This window comes from Rhamphochromis sp. 'chilingali', assembly GCF_963969265.1.
Source record: "Rhamphochromis sp. 'chilingali' genome assembly, chromosome: 13".
NCBI lineage: Eukaryota > Metazoa > Chordata > Actinopteri > Cichliformes > Cichlidae > Rhamphochromis > Rhamphochromis sp. 'chilingali'.
The window spans coordinates 9,809,067-9,827,758 of NC_137940.1; the positions used below are offsets into that span (position 1 = coordinate 9,809,067).

At 40.7% G+C, this 18,692-nt stretch overlaps 1 pseudogene across 1 annotated transcript; it reads right to left on the reverse strand.

The window, feature by feature from the left end:
- Nucleotides 1-8,833: 8,833 nt before the first annotated feature.
- LOC308408351 (TBC1 domain family member 2A-like) lies at nt 8,834-17,572 on the reverse strand (annotated as a pseudogene). The gene is made up of 7 exons: nt 17,537-17,572; nt 17,065-17,263; nt 10,589-10,802; nt 10,381-10,501; nt 10,111-10,296; nt 9,365-9,486; nt 8,834-9,035 (listed from the first exon to the last, which is right to left on the reverse strand). The product of its transcript is annotated as a TBC1 domain family member 2A-like (transcript).
- Between the last annotated feature and the right edge of the window lie 1,120 nt (nt 17,573-18,692).

Below are 18,692 nucleotides of genomic sequence, written 5' to 3' on the forward strand. Positions count from 1 at the left end.
TTTTTTCAGGCTTTAGTAATTATAATAAGTGGTCTGAACAGGAGGTGGGTGGGGCTACTGTGCCCTACGTCATACAGCTTCAAAAGAGGAAAACAACTCTTTGAATCTAAGCCTTTAGAGTGGCAACCTGAACTTTTGGCTCACAGGGATTACTTGAGAAATTCTTTATTTGAAACCTGTTCAGTATGACAGGAAATAACTAAAAGCAGAAGAGCAGATGTATTCAGGACGACTTCCTCTTGTTTGATAAGATAAGATAAGATAAGATAGAACTTTATTAATCCCTCGGGTGGGTTCCTCTGGGAAATTCGATTTAATCCCTCCTTTGAGCTGGTTCTTTGAGTTTGTGTGACCAAGGTTTTAGGTGGTCAGTAGTATTTCACAGAACCTGAAGAGGACGGTTAACCTGCCCCCGTTTCTGCATGCCGCTCTTCAGGTGTGATATCATATCTTTGGTATTTGGAGATCTCGGCAGTCACAGCTAAAATGGTCTTATTTATTCTCCTGTGAAGTTTATAGGTCCATTTGTCAGAGCCTTGAAGTTGTTTCTTGCTTTTTACCCCTCAGCCATAAAAGGTTCACCTTTTAGTGACCTGAACTTCAATGTGAAGGTCAGAGGTCAAGTTTTCTGAAAATGTTGTCGTAGGTGCATCTGCTAGGAGGCTGGGGGTAGCACTTAAAACTTAACAACATTTTAATAACATGTTTGCATATTCTCTCCCGATTATTAACATCTCAACCCAGACTACTCTGATATTTTCTTAAGAACATCAGTGGTCAGTTTGATTTAATGTCCTAAAATGTCCATTTGTATTTTTTATCGATTTTTATTACCCATAACGGTAAAAAGAATCCCAAATCTAGCTCTTTAAAGTTTAAAGACTTGCAACTTGAGCCAACCTTTAAGTCTGTGCACAGCTCTTTGAGTAATCCTGTTAACAGACCAACCAAACCAGTTACAGGTTATTTATTTTTATTCAGATGTGATTTTCTGAGCCTTGGCAGTGATCTTTCTTTAACATTGGAGTGTCTCTAACTCGTCCTCTACATGCCACCCTTCTCACTTCGGTTGTAGGTTTTAAATAAGGCAATCTGAGACTGTTTGCCTGCTTCCTCGGGCCTGGATCGGAGCAGATGAAGGGCCGGTGTTGTAGTAAAGTTGCATGTCCATGTGTCCCAGCTCCGTATTGCAGCGCGTCGTCTTCGTACGGTGTGAATAATCTGCTGTTAGATCCACAGCACTAAAAACTCTGACGTCTTTGTTTCCTTCGGATGTGACTCTTTGTCTTCATGAGGGACGGCTTCATAGCAACAAGAAAAAGTTAAGACTTTAGGCAACACAAGTTTAACTGTCAGGTGTAACACTAGTGTTTGTTTTCTCTGCAGTACGAAGTGGTTTGTAACATTGAAGAACTTTTTCTTTGGCTCTGGGTTGTTTTTTTATATTTATCATTTCTTATGTATATTTGTTTTTTAAGAAAAATAATAAAAAGGAAAATTTGAATCTGTGCTTGGTATCTTTCTTGACTTTCAAGATCTGTGTGTTATCATATCAGAAGGGAATATGATTGACAGATTAATCGTTTGGCCTCCGAAATGCCCGAAAATATCCAACAAATGGTCCCACGTGGAAATGTATGTACACAACCTGACAGGACACATTGGTGGTTATTTTTCTGTTGATCTGAACAATAATCTGTCTTCTTACCCTTTTGTGACACTTAAAATTTTTTTTTAGCCAAAATCCACATACTGACTGGCCGATTTATTAGGTACAACTGTTCAGCTGTTAACCCGTTTCAAATGAGTGCAACTCTAGACATGAGCAAGACGACCTGCCGAAGGTCAAAGTGTGGATCTGGATGTGGAAGAAAGATGATTTAATGGACTCGTGATGTGGTTGTCCATGCTAGACAGGCCGGATGGGTGGTGTTGATGTCAAATGACCTGACTGCCTCAAGCCAATACAATACCCCTACTTGTTAGGAGCTTTGGGCCCCTTGTTTATATAAGAATAAGTTATCATTTTAAGAAACACCAAGTTGATGTTCATAGAAGTACATACATACACACACACACACACACTATTGCTTACCTACACACATCAGATATTGATAACCTTTAACTGACCCCTGATCTCCTAACTGTTCCTTAGGCCTGACTCCGGGATCCTCTCGTACTCGCTGTCACTTTCATCCAGTTCGCTGTCCTATATTGAAACAATGTTAGGGTCTGATCTTGGATCAATGTTAAATTCTGATTTTGATTTTCCACCACGTTTGCACCCTTGGATAATATTGAAACAACAATAAAATCATCATTAAAAACCAACAGGACTTCACAGGTATTTCAATCAATAATAAACCACTGCAAATTACCATCAATACCTGTGAAAAAGACAACTGTGTATGATATAAAAAGAGGATAACCATTATCTGTTAAGCATTATGTTACAATTTAACATAATGTAAAATTGTAACATTGTACACATAATGTTACAATTTAACATAATATAACACTGTAAACAATGTTACAATTTTACATTATGGTAGAATTTAACATAATGTAAAATGGTAACATTGTAAACATAATGTTATCATTTAACATAATGTAAAATGGTAACATTGTAAACATAATGTTACCATTTAACATAATGTAAAATGGTAACATTGTAAACAGAATGTTACCATTTAACATAATGTAAAATGGTAACATTGTAAACAGAATGTTATCATTTAACATAATGTGAAATGGTAACATTGTAAACAGAATGTTACCATTTAACATAATGTAAAATGGTAACATTGTAAACAGAATGTTACCATTTAACATAATGTGAAATGGTAACATTGTAAACAGAATGTTACCATTTAACACAATGTGAAATGGTAACATTGTAAACAGAATGTTACCATTTAACACAATGTGAAATGGTAACATTGTAAACAGAATGTTACCATTTAACACAATGTGAAATGGTAACATTGTAAACAGAATGTTACCATTTAACACAATGTGAAATGGTAACATTGTAAACAGAATGTTACCATTTAACACAATGTGAAATGGTAACATTGTAAACAGAATGTTACCATTTAACACAATGTGAAATGGTAACATTGTAAACAGAATGTTACCATTTAACACAATGTGAAATGGTAACATTGTAAACAGAATGTTACCATTTAACACAATGTAAAATGGTAACATTGTAAACAGAATGTTACCATTTAACACAATGTGAAATGGTAACATTGTAAACAGAATGTTACCATTTAACACAATGTGAAATGGTAACATTGTAAACAGAATGTTACCATTTAACACAATGTGAAATGGTAACATTGTAAAAAGAATGTTACCATTTAACATAATGTGAAATGGTAACATTGTAAACATAATGTTACCATTTAACATAATGTAAAATGGTAACATTGTAAACAGAATGTTACCATTGTACATTATGTTAATTATAACTAACGGATTTACTTTACCAAATGGACCATCCCGGCCTTGCCGTATTGGTCTATTTGATTCACCTTTGTTTTTCTTGTTTATTTTATTTTCACTTGCTACACATAGGACAGACATGACTGGGGGAAAGAAAGGGGAGAAAGAAAGAGGGAAAGAAAAACAGCAGGGAAGAGGAATGGTGATAAAGGGCAAAAAACAAAAACCAACAAAACAAACAGACAAAAAATATATATATCAGTCACTTCAACTCAAAGAAGTCCAGACGCTTTTCTTTCCAAGGTCCTTTGACTGACTGTTAGGACAACTTATTTATTGCAAGCATGCAGTACAAGAATAACTCGATGTTTCTGACTTTGCATTACGAATTGTTTACCCACTGACAAACATTTCAAATGAAATTAAATTAAAAAACAATTTGTGGTAACCTGATTTTAATTCAAAAAGAATCATTAACAACACTTCTTGTAATGGTGTCAAAATCAGCCCAACTTTTATTTTCAAATGCAAAAAGTAAAAGAAAATGAGCCAACATACTGGACACATATAATTGTCAATATAATTGTTTATAAACAATTATACTGTCATCATTGTTACAGATATGGAAACTTTATTAACAATTTGTCCAAGTAAAAAAATGCCCTGCTAATTGTTGGGGTTTTCTCTCCTCTAGCCCTTTCCTTTAAGCTCTTCTTTACATCCCCCCACCCCCACCTTTTCTTTTTTCTTAATAATATAACAATAAAAACAATTGGCTGCATTTTAAATGTGTCAGATCAATGTCTTTATTCAAGAATACAAGAAATGGTAATAGCTGCATGTGTGTTTGTGTGTGTGCATAATATGCATACTTTACTTGTTGGATCCAAATCCCACAAGGAATCAAATAAAACAAGAAGACAAACAAAAACAAAACAAAAATATATTTCTCTCCCTTCCCAGGTCAGGTTCACGAAAGCATTGCAGCTCTTTATTCCTCTGGTACAGCTCCAGAGTCTGTCAGCCAAAAAGAAACTACTGAGGTTCCAACACCCAGTGTTTCTGTAAACACAGATGAAAATGAACAGTCGTCCACATCTAAAAGATTTGTAGATTCGAGGGACCGGTATAATACATCTAGTACATCTTTGTTTAAACCTCAGAACACAAAAAGGGAACAAACCATTGTATACAGATTTAAAAGTGCGCAAAGCAACGAACAGTCACCCTCTGAAACAGCTGAGGTTATCACAACCATTGTTTCTGTAAATACACAGGAACAGTCACCCACCTCAAAAAGATTAGTATATTCAAGGGACCAGTGTATCTACTCTGGTCAAAAGAATCCATGCTTCGTACTGATGTCCACAATTCTTTTTTATTCCTCTCACAATCATGGAGCACCGTGAAAACTAGAAACGAGTAAAATAATATCAATAGCACATATGACATCCATCTCAGCCACTTATTTCTTTTCACAAGGTGCACAAGTGCTTAACAAATAACAGCACAATGTTTTTACCGTGTACGCCTTGTAAAACCAGTAGTAGAAAAGTTGTAGATTCGTGCTCTTGTGGGGGAGACGTATGTTATCCACCACCTCGATAGCTAGCCGAGAGTTCGAGGGTCACTAGAGCCGCCGAGAACGCATGAACTACTTACGGTAGGACGTTTTGCCAAAGTAAGACGTTTTGTCAGAACACCGAGTCCTCAGGAGGATGCAGCCCATGAATTTGGACACGATCTCAGATGCACTTCTGGTGTTGTCATGGCAACCCACACAAACATTTCAGCGTCAGCTACAATGAGGCGGAGCCCTTACTGAAACACTGAGCTCAGGTAGAGTGAAAGACAACATTTTTCCGCATCCAAAACAGCAGCGCTGTTCCTGTGACCTCTAGTAAAGCCTCTACTTGGGAAAAGGGAGTCTTTCATCAAAGCATCCTGCAGAAGTTGAATAAAAATATGCAAATGTTTAAATGATGCAACTTAATGAAGGCTGACAGCAGTTGTACTATTTTACATTGCAGCGAACAGGGGTGACCATTATTTTCAACGTTTTTACAGCATTTTTCACATTGAAAGTGAAATAATATAAATAATGTCTCAATTAAATTGTGTTAATATTTAAAAATACAAAAACTACAGCTTTGTTCACAAGCCAATAAAAATGTACTTGGGCCAGTAAAACTCAGAGCCACTAACCTGCATCTATAGCCTTGAGGATCCAATACTTATATGAGGGTATTATTCATGAGATCCACCTGATTTTTAAGCTTAAGCAATTGTGCTTCAGAGATTTAAGTGCATCTCCCTCTTGTGGTAAATAAAAATAACACTTATTCAGCACCTGGTTGTTGCGGCTGCATCAGGACACCAGATGTTCAGCCTCCATCCTGTAGGCAGACTTATCCCCGTCTGAGAGGAGTCCAATAATGGTGGTGTCATCTGCAAGCTTAATTAATTTGACAGACTGGTGGTTGGAGGTGCGGCAGTTGGTGTACAGGGAGAAGGGCATAGAAGAAAGAACACAGCCCTGAGGGGAGCTCGTGCTGATGGTCCGGGAGTCCAAGACATTCTTCCCCAGCCTCACTGGTTGCTTCCTGTCCGTCAGGAAGTCAGTGATCCACCGGCAGATGGGATCAGGCACATTCATCTGGGAAAGCAATCCTTGAAGAAGGTCTGAAAGGATGGTGTTGAAGGTAGAGCTGAAGTCCACAAACAGGATCCTAGCATAGATTCTGCAGGACAAAGTGTAGGGCCATGTTGATGGCATCGTCTACAGACCTGTTGGCTCTGTATGCAAACTGCAGGGGGTCCAGGAGGGGGGCCGTGAGGGTCTTAAGATAGGAGAGAACCAGGCGCTCAAAAGACTTCCTGACCAGATGTCAGAGCCACAGGTCTGTAGTCTTTTCGTCCAGTGATCTTTGGCTTCTTGAAAGCTATATATGATATAAAAATTATATAAAAACTGTTAATCAGCAAAAGAAATGATATCATAGTTCTTATAAAGAAAGCCTCTATCAATCAAACACCAGCAGTGTAGCAATGTTGTTCACTTACACTGTATATAAAACACTGATTTTGGCTACATCCAGTTTTTACTGTATTATAAACATTTTTTACCATGAAGAGTAAAGTGTTTGGCATTTTTGTCATTGTTATTGAGCTCAGAGATCAGGCCCAGCCCAGTATCTACCTGGTTATGAGCAAGGAGCTGGAGGTGATAACTCAACAATAACCAGGCCATGCATGCATGGATGGATGCATGGATGGATCAGTTTGTAGGCTGTGTGTGGTCAGCAGCAGGCTGCTGGGTGTGGACCAAGAGGGAAAGCCCAGCATGTGAAACCCATCAGCAGAAGGCCAGAACAAAGGTGCACAGACAAACGCAGCCCAGACACTCAGGCAGGACGAGTAAAATAAATGGCAGCAAACACAGTATGATGTGGTAAAATGTGCTTTCTTTCACAAACAGATAGCACAAACAAGAATCACAAGAATCTCCTTTGTGGTTCTTGTTTTTCTTTTGAGTACATTAATAAAAAGTTGAAATAAAGTGGCAATAAAATTCATGCACTGAAGACCACACGAAACCCTAATTCACCCTACTACCTGTTGCCTTCACATTCCATTTGCATCCCTTGTCCACAGAATCAAAAATGACCCTTCTTCGCTAAAGATCGAACATAAAGCAATTGCATTTTAAATGGAAGCCCATTTTGCATTAAGAAACACTATCAGCAATCAGAAATTGTGTATATCAGAGTTCTCTGTTTTTACTGTCCTGAAAACTGCATTAATTCAGTGGATGCGGTTAGGTTCAAAACAACGTAATATAAGAGGGCAACCAATTCAATCTAAGAGGGATCCAATTTTTATCCATTCATGTACCAGCTACTGGCTTTTTGCTGTTATGTTCTCATATCGCGTGAGAGTTTATTTGCCAGGTGTCAGAAGTCTAATAATGAATAAAGTTCAGGATATGCTTAAAAACTCACCTCAGTATAGCCGTCATCAGAAGGAAGTGCGCTTCACTGACTCATCAACTTGTCTCAGGCTTTCCACAAAGTTTCACAGTTGACCTTAAAGTAAGATGCTGCAAGCTTACCTTGCAGTGTATTACTTTTTAAGGTCTAAAGACCTTAAAGTGCGCTATAGATTGAAGTGATTTGAACTGACAACAGGGCTAATTCAGCACTTCAAGTTAACATCAATAAAAGTTTTTAAATTTATTCTGATTTCCGTTTGTTTTCATTGCCTGTGCTATCTGTTATTTAGTTCAAATTGTGGGTAGATAATGCTGTGCTGTCATGTGACCTGTTCTCTCATGTGTGCCTTTCTCTTGTTTTGTATGTATTTCTCGTTTGTTATTTATTCCTATTTTATTCCTGCAATTGGTATGGAATTCATTTTTTTTTAAATTGATCAGTGTTTTGAAATTAGATGTGATGAAGATGTGACCTTAATTTACAAAATCAACATCATGTTGGATTCAATGAGACATGAAACTAGTGCATGAAACAGGTCTCAGTAAATGTTCTCATAGACTGCAATACACTGCCCCCTGCTGGTCATTATAAAGTCTGCAGATGTCATTTGACATGAATGTCATATTTGTGAAACAAAATAAAGGACTCTGTAAAATAAATGAAAATCAAATATTTATATACAGAATATTTATGTACAAATGCTGAAAAAGACATTTGAACAAGATGCACACCCAGTAAAATTAAAAAAAAAAGAAAAGTCAGTTTTATCATGTGACTATCATGCTGTCATTTCCGCACAATGCACTTTACACCAGATCAAAATAAAACACTGTGAGGTCGTTCTAACCGGAAGCCCAGAGAGCTTCGACAATGCAGCACAATGCCCTGAAGCATCAGCATCAAAATATACTTCAAGTACCAAAAAGTACTCATTGTGCAGAATGCCCTATTTTTGAATAGCTGGACATTTTAATTACTTTATCACCAGCTGTGACTACAGCTGATAATCAACCATGTTTCATAGGGATGTGACTACATTTAGAAATGTCACGCATTTTTAGGTATAAAGCAAAAGATGCAATGAAATAAATAAGCTATCACATATTAATCCAAATGAATTCACTGAAATACATCTGCACATTTCTGCAGCCTGACTTATTACACACGTGAACACAGTACACATTTGTTTACTGCAAGCTTGTTTCAGAGATGTGATGCAGTTAAATCTGTATGCGTCTGTTTCCTTGTAGTGTTAGTAGAGATGGTGAACCTGACACAATCCTGTGTTTGGTGTGAAGGAAACCAGTTAACAGCCGGTTTAGTGAAATTCTCTTGAACTCATGGAAAACTCATCGTCGTCTCGAAGTGAGCAGCTGAAGCGTCCCGTGTGATCAGAGGTCCTCGTCGTCCTCGCTCACCATGACGTCGAGCTCTTTGTCTTTCCGTACGACGCTCTCGGTGATGAACTCCTTGTGCTGCTCCTCCAGCTCACGCAGCTCCGCCTGCAGGCGCTCCAGGTGGAGCACTCGCCGGTTCCTCAGCAGCCGGCTGGGGAATGGGTTCATGTCGTTGAAGGCGATGCTGGTCAGCTTCCTGCATGGACACACGCAGGTGGAAAGGACTCGATCACCAACACAGAGGAACTGGAAACTGATCAGCTTGAGTGTTTCTGTTTTATGCTGCTTGATACTTCAGGTACTGCAGTTTGAGCAGGAAATACTGGACTGACTGGACCACATGTATCCGAGAGCTGCAGATACTTAAAAATCTTTAAATCGTTGTTACTGTGATCAGGGAAATTTAAACTTCTCACAAAATTTCAGTAAAAAGGGTTTGAAGCTCAAAGATTCAACAGCTACATCCGCTACACTTCTGAGAGTGTAACAGCTCGTAGATTAAGGCGGGTGGAGGCGAGTGCGTACCTGGCATTGGAGACGGTCTTTGTGAAGAAGCGTAGGTACTGGTAGATCTCCACGCTGTCGTGAATCTTCAGGATGTCGTCCTCTTTGTATTTGAACAGAGCCAGAGTGTATCTGAAGATCACCTGCAGCACAGACACGCATTTCATAACAGGACACTCACGCCACACAATTAATTGGAAACTTTGAGGAGGTGAGTCATAAAATTACTCTTTCAGTTGTGGTGCAGTTGGGCCCTTTACTCATTACAGCTCTGATCGATTTCCAATAAGCCACTTGGTTCCTCAGTTGCCAGATAATATTAACTTACTTGGTAGTTGAGCTTTAAGTTTAAATTAAACTTTTGGGTTGGATCTACGTGGCTGAAGATGTTGTCAGCATTTATCCCTGTGTGGTATATATTTCTGTGTCTGAACTGTGATTTTATTTCCTGAGACAAACGATGTAAAAGCTGTGCTGCATTTGTCACATTGCAGAAACAAGCCCAAAGCCATTGTCCCGCTCATCGTCTGGATTTACGCTGCTTGTGGTAGACTGTGAGGTCGTTACTAGAATGATCTGCTTTCCCACTCCTATTTCATGTCACATGACAGTTCCCCATGCTTAGTAAACAATGTCTTATTACTCCTAAAATGTAAATAAAGACATCTAAAGGTGAAAACAAAATCATTTTTGTTTCCATGGACACTACTGTGGTGCATTCAAGTGTTGTCTGCATTTCTGTCATGGTGTGTTCGGGTGTATGGTACCTTGGTACCCTCATACAGGAAGGCGTCCCACAGAGGCATCAGGATGTCGCTGGGCAGACTCTCCACAAAAACCACCAGGAACCAGTTGAAGGTGACCAGAGACACGTCAATGTTGTGATCCTCAAAGTGAGATGCCAGGCGAGGAAGCTTCTCCGCCATGAAGTCCTTCAGCACGCGCTGGTCCGCCTGAGCACAAAGACTCACAGAGATCAGCCTCACTGATCACTAAAACAGATCACAGCAGGCAAGCAGGTGAGTGTGTCTGCTGACCTGAGAGGCCACCAGATTCTTGGTGTAGTAGTCCTGAGGCATGATGGCTTCCACCACTGCCACCAGACACCAGAAGGCGTCTTCGTCACTTTGGAGGACCAGCAGAGCGAGGGCCGCTAACCTGTGGACATTCATGGAAGGTGAGGTTCTGCCTGGAAGGCGGGTCCACATAAGAACTCAGATATAAAATTTATACTTTTGTTCTGACCTGTTGAGTACCTGGCAGTAGCCAATGGCAGGGTTATGCCCGGAGAAGGCCAGAAGGATGCGGCGGAGCTGCTGGAGGGCAGGGCTGAAGGGTGGGGCTGGAGGGCGGGGCTGGACGGCGAGGAGAAGTGCTGATTGGTCGTCAGGGTTCGGTGAAGGTCCAGCTGGACCTGCCTGGAGGCAGGATTAGGAGCTGTCCGACTCTTCTCACACAGCTGGAAACAGAACAGGATTACTGAGTGCTCGCCAGCATTCCCAACAGGAAGGAGGAGCCACCTGTGCTCAGGTGCGGATAAAGCACTCTGTTGGCAGAGGTATGAAAATGCGCAGTAAAATCTAACGTGCATAGCTAACTTCATCAACGACATTTTGGGAGGAATAATCACACATCAGCCTTCGGCCATTTTTTGATGAACGCATACGCCCCCTAGAGCGCGCTAACTTTATTAACAGCCACACAAATGTAAAGCACACATCAAACATAAATAAACCATTTGACTGTCTCCATAATTGAGAGCATTTTCTCTTCTTATTTCAACACCCCCACTTGCTCTCATATTATGATGCTCTTAAGTAAACAAAAAAAACAACAAACAAAAGGTTTCTTCCTCAGTACTGTATACATGTTCGTATACCATGTTAATGCCCAAACATAAACTTCTCAAACTTGAACAGCTTAACTTTTGTTGCAGGCTTTGTCATTACATCTGCAACCATCTCTTCTGTTGAACAATAATCCAGAGTTATTTTTCCTGCACTCACAGTTGATCTCACAAAGTTGTACTTTATGTCAACATGTTTACATCTCTGTCTCGTCACAGGATTCTTCGCCAACGCAATTGCACCCTGATTATCTTCATGAACTTTTGGCGGTGCATATTTTTGTCCATCAATACCTTGTAACAGTTGCATTAGGTACAAAACTTCTTGTAGGGTCGCAGCTAAAGCCATGTACTCCGCTTCACAGGTAGATAATGCAACAGTAGGTTGTCTTTTGGTTTTCCATGAGATTAAAGGACCATCTACAGACAAGCTTATGCAATAACCAGTTGTACTCCGTCTGTCTGTTACATCAGCTGCCCAATCAGCATCGCTGTATGCCCACAACCTCAGTTCTTTGTTGTCACATTTCCTGTAACACAGTTCTTTCTCGGTTGTCCCTTTCAGATACCTCAGTACTAGAGCAGGGCGATATGGCCAAAAATATTTATCACGATATATATTTGAAAATTTGCGATAACGATATAACTGACGATATAATTGATGCGAGACAAAATACAACTCCACAACATTACTAGCGCAAAAAGAAAACCTTCCATTTATTTTCACTTAAATAAGAAGCTGGTTTTTATGTACATTAAAGCTTTATAAAAATGTAACAGTGCAAATACAAATTCCTTGCTGAAAGTTTAACCAAAAGGCATTTCCAGTAGAAATGGGCTGACATATCCTGAGCATAACCATATATAATATCCACTGAAGTTAAAAAGAGGTGCTTTGCAAAATTAAACTGCAGTATGCAATACGTATTTTTCGGACCATAAGGTGCACGGGATTATAACGCACATCAAGCGAAACAAAGCAGTCAGATAAATCAAACTTTATTAAACTCATTCTTCTTGCTTCCTCCACTTCTGTACCATTGATTCATTAATGTTGAATTCTCTGGCAGCTGCTCTATTCCCATGTTGTTGCAGTATATTAATGACTAACCTCGTATTGTGGATGGATTATCTCAGTTGTTCTCCTGACTGAATTTTTTTCTGTTTACATCACCCTGCCATGCGATTGCATTTGTCTCTAACCATGAGGAACCTTAACGTTAACTTTTATAAGTGGAAAAGTGTTAGTGTTCGTCCTCCAGCTTCCCTGTTTATGTTATGCTAACATAGCTGTGTCGCTAGCGATTACGTAGCACATCATTATATACCAGCTAGCCCAACTTCAGTAACCCTACAAACGTCACTGCTGTTTAGTTTCCTGTCTTCATTTATGTTGGAAGTGATAGCAGAGCTGTACGTTTGATTTTTTTCAGAAATCTCTCAGTCAGAACATGCAATATCATGCTTAGGTAACTAGCGAGCTAACTTCCGCTAGCTTCCCGCTAACTTCTAACTCTGTTAAATGTAATAAATTTTGTTTTAATGGATGCCTGGAAGTTAAACTTCATAGTTACACCTGGTAAAGCAGCAATGCTGATCGTTTTATTAAAGATGAAAGAATTTAGACAGTTTTTAACGCTCAGTGATGCTGCAGTGTTCGTTTGAACTGAAGAATTAAGGAGTTTAGGACCCAGATTACTCCCAGATTTAAGAGCATCTTAGTCCGACAAATACGACAATAACGACGGCCGCTTGCATGTTCTGCAAAAAAATGTGCTTTGTCGTGTATCTGACGGACAAACACCAAACCAGTTCCACATCACTGAAGTTGCACCATTTTTACAAACCAATTCTGGTTCATCTGTTTCACTCAACAATCGGCCATGTGCGTATGAAAACAAAGGCACTGCGCATGCGCGTTTTACTCATATTCTATCGCGATATTTCATTTTCCTATTGTTGCCTAACATTATACCGGTATTACCGTGAACGGTATAATATGGCCCAGCCCTACTCAGTACATGTTTTACTGTAGTCCATTTGTCTTCAGTTGGCTCAGTAAAGTACTGTGAAAGTTTACTGACTATAAAACTCAAGTCCGGTCTTGTGCATGTAGCCAAATAGATCAGACTACCAACTGCCTCTCTGTACCTTTTGACATCACTCATCTTTTCTGCATCATCAGCATAGTTCAGTTTTTGCTCACAAGGTGTCTGTCTTTCTTTACAATCCTGCATGTTGAATCTTTCAAGTATTTTTTCCACATATTGTTTGTGTGACATTTTTACACAGTTATCACTCTGGTCAAAATCTATACCAATGAAATGTCTCAGTTTACCCAAATCCTTCATTTTGAATTTTGCTGCAAGCATTTTCTTCACAACAGTTAGTTCACTTTCATCACTAGCAGCAATGATCAGGTCATCTACCCATACAATCAGAATCACCTTCTTATTTTCTGTCATTTTTGTGTAAACACAATGGTCAGCGGGGTTTTGCACAAAGTCGTTCTCACTCAGATATTCATGCAACAACTTGTTCCAATTCCGGCCTGATTGTTTTAGCCCATATAGCGACTTTTTCAACTTGCACACCAGTTTTTCATTTGTGTCGGATTTTACCTCATAACCCTCAGGTTGTTCCATGAATACCTCACAATCTATTGGTGCATGAAGATAGGCAGCTTTAACATCCATCTGGTGTAAAAGCATGTTTTCTTGTGCTGCCTTTTGCATCAACACTCTGATACTAGTCAGGTTAGCAGTAGGGGAAAATGTTTCTTCATAATCCACACCTATCCTCTGACTATATCCTTTAGCAACATAACGTGCCTTGTACTTCTCAGATCCATCAACATTGTTTTTGACTGCGTACACCCATCTACCCCCCACTGTCTTCTTACCCTCAGGCAAAGTGGTTAAGGTAAATGTGTCATTTTCTCTTAGTGATTGCATCTCTTCATCCATTGCACTGACCCATTTCTCTGAGTTAGATGAAGTTATTGCTTCCTTGAATGTTTGGGGAATGTTACACATTGCTCTGTAACAATAATCCATGTTTGTAAGTACTTGATCACAATCCTCCTTATCAGTAACATATTCACTTAAATACCCAGGCCTCTTTCTCACTCTGGAAGGATACCTTGCAGCCTCGCAGTCGAGTTCATTCTCCTGTGACTGGCTGCTCATCTCAGACATGCTTACTGGGATCTGTTCCTGAGTATCTGTGTGTTCTGTACTCACATCAGTCTGTTGTCTGGTCTTGGTGAACCTGTTTGGTGTCTCAAAGTCACCCTCATCATCTGGCACCTTGTCAGTCTGTGTTTGTCTCTCTACTCTTGTTTTAGTCTCAAACTTCACCAGTCTATGCTTCTGTACTTTCCCACTGCCCGGGTAGTAGACCATATAAGCTGGACTGTTCTTGTCATATCCAACAAAAATTCCTTTCTCACACCTTGAGTCTAGTTTTCTCTTGTTCTGCCTGTAGGCATAACACACTGACCCAAATGTCTGCATCCTGGAAAGGTTTGGCCTTCTTCCTGTCAGCATTAAATATGGTGTCTGTTCTGTGCGTCTGTTAAAACATCTATTCCTCACTACAGCTGCTGTTTGCACTGCGTAAGTCCACAACTCTTTAGGTAACTGTTTCTCTATTAACATACACCTGGCCATATCAAAAAGAGTACGCCAATTGCGTTCTGCAGTACCATTTTGGTGTGGTGAGTATGGTGCTGAGGTCTCATGCCTGATTCCATTTTTGCTAAGGAGTGCCTGATACTCATTTCCCATAAACTCTGTTCCATTGTCAGACCTGATACATTTAACTTGCCCATACGGGGCTGTATCAGCCAAAAACTTCTGTGTTGCTTTTGCTGTGTCACTCTTATTTTTCAGAAAATACACAAACACTGCACTGGAATAGTCATCAGTGAATGATAGTGCAAATCTATATCCATCTCTGGACTCTGAGTCTACTGGACCAGCTAGATCTGTGTGTACCAGCTCTAAGGCGGTTTTGGCTCGTGCATCAGGGTCCCTGTTTCTAGTTTGAACAAACTTTCCCTGTGTGCACACTTCACAATGCAAGACAGATTTGTCTGTTTTTCCTTTGATTGCCATACCATCAACAACCCCCTGTAATTTCTGAATGTCATCATAATTACAGTGACCAAGAATTTCATGCCATGTTTGCATGTCATAGCAAGCCTTACACTGGTCTTTACCTTCAGTGTTTACTGTTTGTAGGTAGTACAGTCTGTTGTACTCATATATTGGGAACCTTGTACCGTCTTTGTGTCGCAGGGTGTCTTTTCCTTGCTTGAAGATCATAGTTGCTCCATTTGAGGTAGCTGCTTTCACAGAGAAGATGTCTTGTGGATACGATGGGATGTACAGTGCCTGTTTCAAGGTTGTTTTGTGGCACTGCCCCCTGCTGTCCATCAAGCAAAACTCTGCCTCCCCTCTTTGCTCTGCAACTCCAGTGCACTTGGTGCCGTCAGCCAACTCTACGTAGTGTGACTTGGGCTGGAAACTGTCGTCGAATCTCCTGAACTTCGTTATATCTGTAACAATATGCGAAGTTGCCCCTGTGTCCACCATCAGACCCTTTTTGTTGATGCCATGCTCTGACTGGAACGCTGCACCCTCGCTGCTTACCCGGAATGCGTAGTCTTTGCTACCCCACTCCTCGGAAACTTTCCGTGCATTGTCTTGCCGCCGTTTCCGTCTGCATGTTGAGTCCCGATGGGTGGTGCTCGCTACACCACTGCTTGCGCTGACACGTCCTGGCTTTGTGTCCCTTTAGTCCGCATCTGAAACACACTATGTCTGCGTTGCCGGCCCCACGGTCATTCGATTTTTCAAACGTGGGATTGTCGCTCGGTCGTGCACGTGCTTTCATGATGTTGTCATCTGACGCTGCGGCGCGCATTTTCTCTGTGTCTTCAAAGCTTCGCAGTTTAGTTTTAAATTCAGCAAAAGTCACTTCAACTTCACTTTGTGTGACATGGATAGCAAACGGTTTGAACGATTCTGGCAGTCCCTTCAAAACCATTGCTACCAATAGCCCATCACTCAAAGTTTCACCAGCATTCCTCAGGGCTGTGATTATTGTCTCTGCTCGTATCACATACTCAGTCACACTCTCACTTTTGGAGCGAAGTGAGTTCTGTGTACAGGCTAATTATACGAGGCTTTCCTTTACCTGCATAATAGTTTCTTAGAATCCCCAGCGCCTTCCGTCCATCATCCGCTGCTTCTCGCATAACAAGAGACAAACTTTTGTCATCCAGAAACTGGATCAGCTCCGCGTAGGCCTCTGCATTCTTTGCTCTCTCTTCTTCTCCCTCCGCGTCGGTAGGCTGCTTCAAAATAATGTCTCTTAAACCTTGCAGACGAAGGTGGCCCAAAAATTTCGTCTCCCATAGTTCGTAATTCTTTTCATCCCCATCAAAAACTAGCCGAGCCCAACGGCTATTTGACTCAGCGGCTCGTCGGCTCATGGCACTAGCATGGTATGCTAATCCTCACCGAGTGCGCAGTACGTCGCGGCGTTTCTCTCGGTGGCAAAACGACATGGACTCTTTTGGAAAACTTCTTAGCTTCCTGGGCCCATAACCTGTTGGCAGAGGTATGAAAATGCGCAGTAAAATCTAACGTGCATAGCTAACTTCATCAACGACATTTTGGGAGGAATAATCACACATCAGCCTTCGGCCATTTTTTGATGAACGCATACGCCCCCTAGAGCGCGCTAACTTTATTAACAGCCACACAAATGTAAAGCACACATCAAACATAAATAAATCATTTGACTGTCTCCATAATTGAGAGAATTTTCTCTTATTTCAACACACTCTCTCTCTCTACAGCTGTACCTGCTGATAGCGTTGCGTGTGGCACTCTTGGCTTGTCAAAGTTCTGGCTCGGACCAAACAGCGCCACACTCTGCCGATACTCCCGAGGGACGCCTTCACGCACCAGAATTTTGAGCTCAGGTGAGATGATGAAGTCATCGTCGGACCTGCCTGCAAGGTACTGAGCCCAGCGGCTCAGCAGGGGGTGCTCCAGACCCTCCTACAGAGACAATGATGTATGATATAAAAAGAGGATAACCATTATCTGTTAAGCATTATGTTACAATTTAACATAATGTAAAATTGTAACATTGTAAACATAATGTTACAATTTTAATCCGTATTAATATCATAGGGAGATTAATATCCCTACAATATTAAGCATCAGACTTTATCAAATTTTCTAAAAACTTTTTTTGTTGGATAGTGTAGCGCAGCTGGATAGTGTAGTGGTAATACTACATATCTTTGGAGTCGCACGTTCGATTCCCACCCAGTATCCAGTAAGGGTCCTGGCTAGACCCCTCATGCTAACCAAAAATCCCTGGAATGGTGCGGCTATGTCTGCAGTCTCTCCGCTTAAATTTAGAGCTTGCTTGTTTGTTAAATGTATTATTTACTGTTTTTAGTTTACTCCATGACGGGGCTGGATATCGGGCGTCCTGCACCACCCATCCGGTCTGGAGCATAGCGAAACCATTTCTGCACTGTTTGAACGAAGGTGAACTCAGAAACTGCCCCCACCTGCTGAGTCAGGCCATCTAAGACAACAAAAAACCCCAAAAACAAACAAACAAAAAAACAGTAAAAAAGAGGGGTTCAATTAGAGTTCAAATATGAATAACCTCTCGCCAAAAGTCTTTAACAGCTAGAAAGCTGGCAAACTACTAAGCTGATCAACATGAAAGGCACAAGGTGGAAATCAGCAAACTGCTGCCTCACTTTGTTCACCTGTGCTCTATATTTCATGGTCCGGTTGGCTGCAGGACCAAACATTTGGCCTTACACCTTATTTCTTTATGTTTTGCTTCCAAGGTGCCAGACTTGTAGGTAACTTTTTACACTGACATGACCTCAGCAATAGTTTCCAGTCTTTCAACTTCCTTGGGCTTTGGCTGCTTTTTTACTCATTTTCAGTCCAGTCCTTCTACCTGACCATTTTCAGAGAACTCTAAGGAGCTTGGGGGAAAAAGCAACCGGACTTCTTTAACTTTTTTGAAGACGTTTCGCTTCTCATCCCAGAAGCTTTTTCAGTTCACTGAAGCCTCATAAGAAAGTGACACAATGACATTTAGATAATAAAACTCGCCAAAAATGCACCTTAAGAGCACTGTCTCTTTAAATACCCTCTTTTGCTTGGTCTGCTCCTTATTTTTTCTCATTTTTTCTTACTTTGGAGGACCAGCAAAGCGAGGGCCGCTAACCTGTGGACATTCATGGAAGGTGACGTTGTGTCTGGAAGGCGGGTCCACATAAGAACTCAGATATAATATTTATATTTTTGTTCTAACCTGTTGAGTCCCTGGCAGCAGCCAATGGCAAGGTTGTGCCAGCCAGCAGGATGCTGCGGAGCTGCTGAAGGGCGGGGCTGGAGTCTGAAAGTAAGAGCTCATTTAGACTCTATTCTGTGAACAGGCTTGCTCCCACGA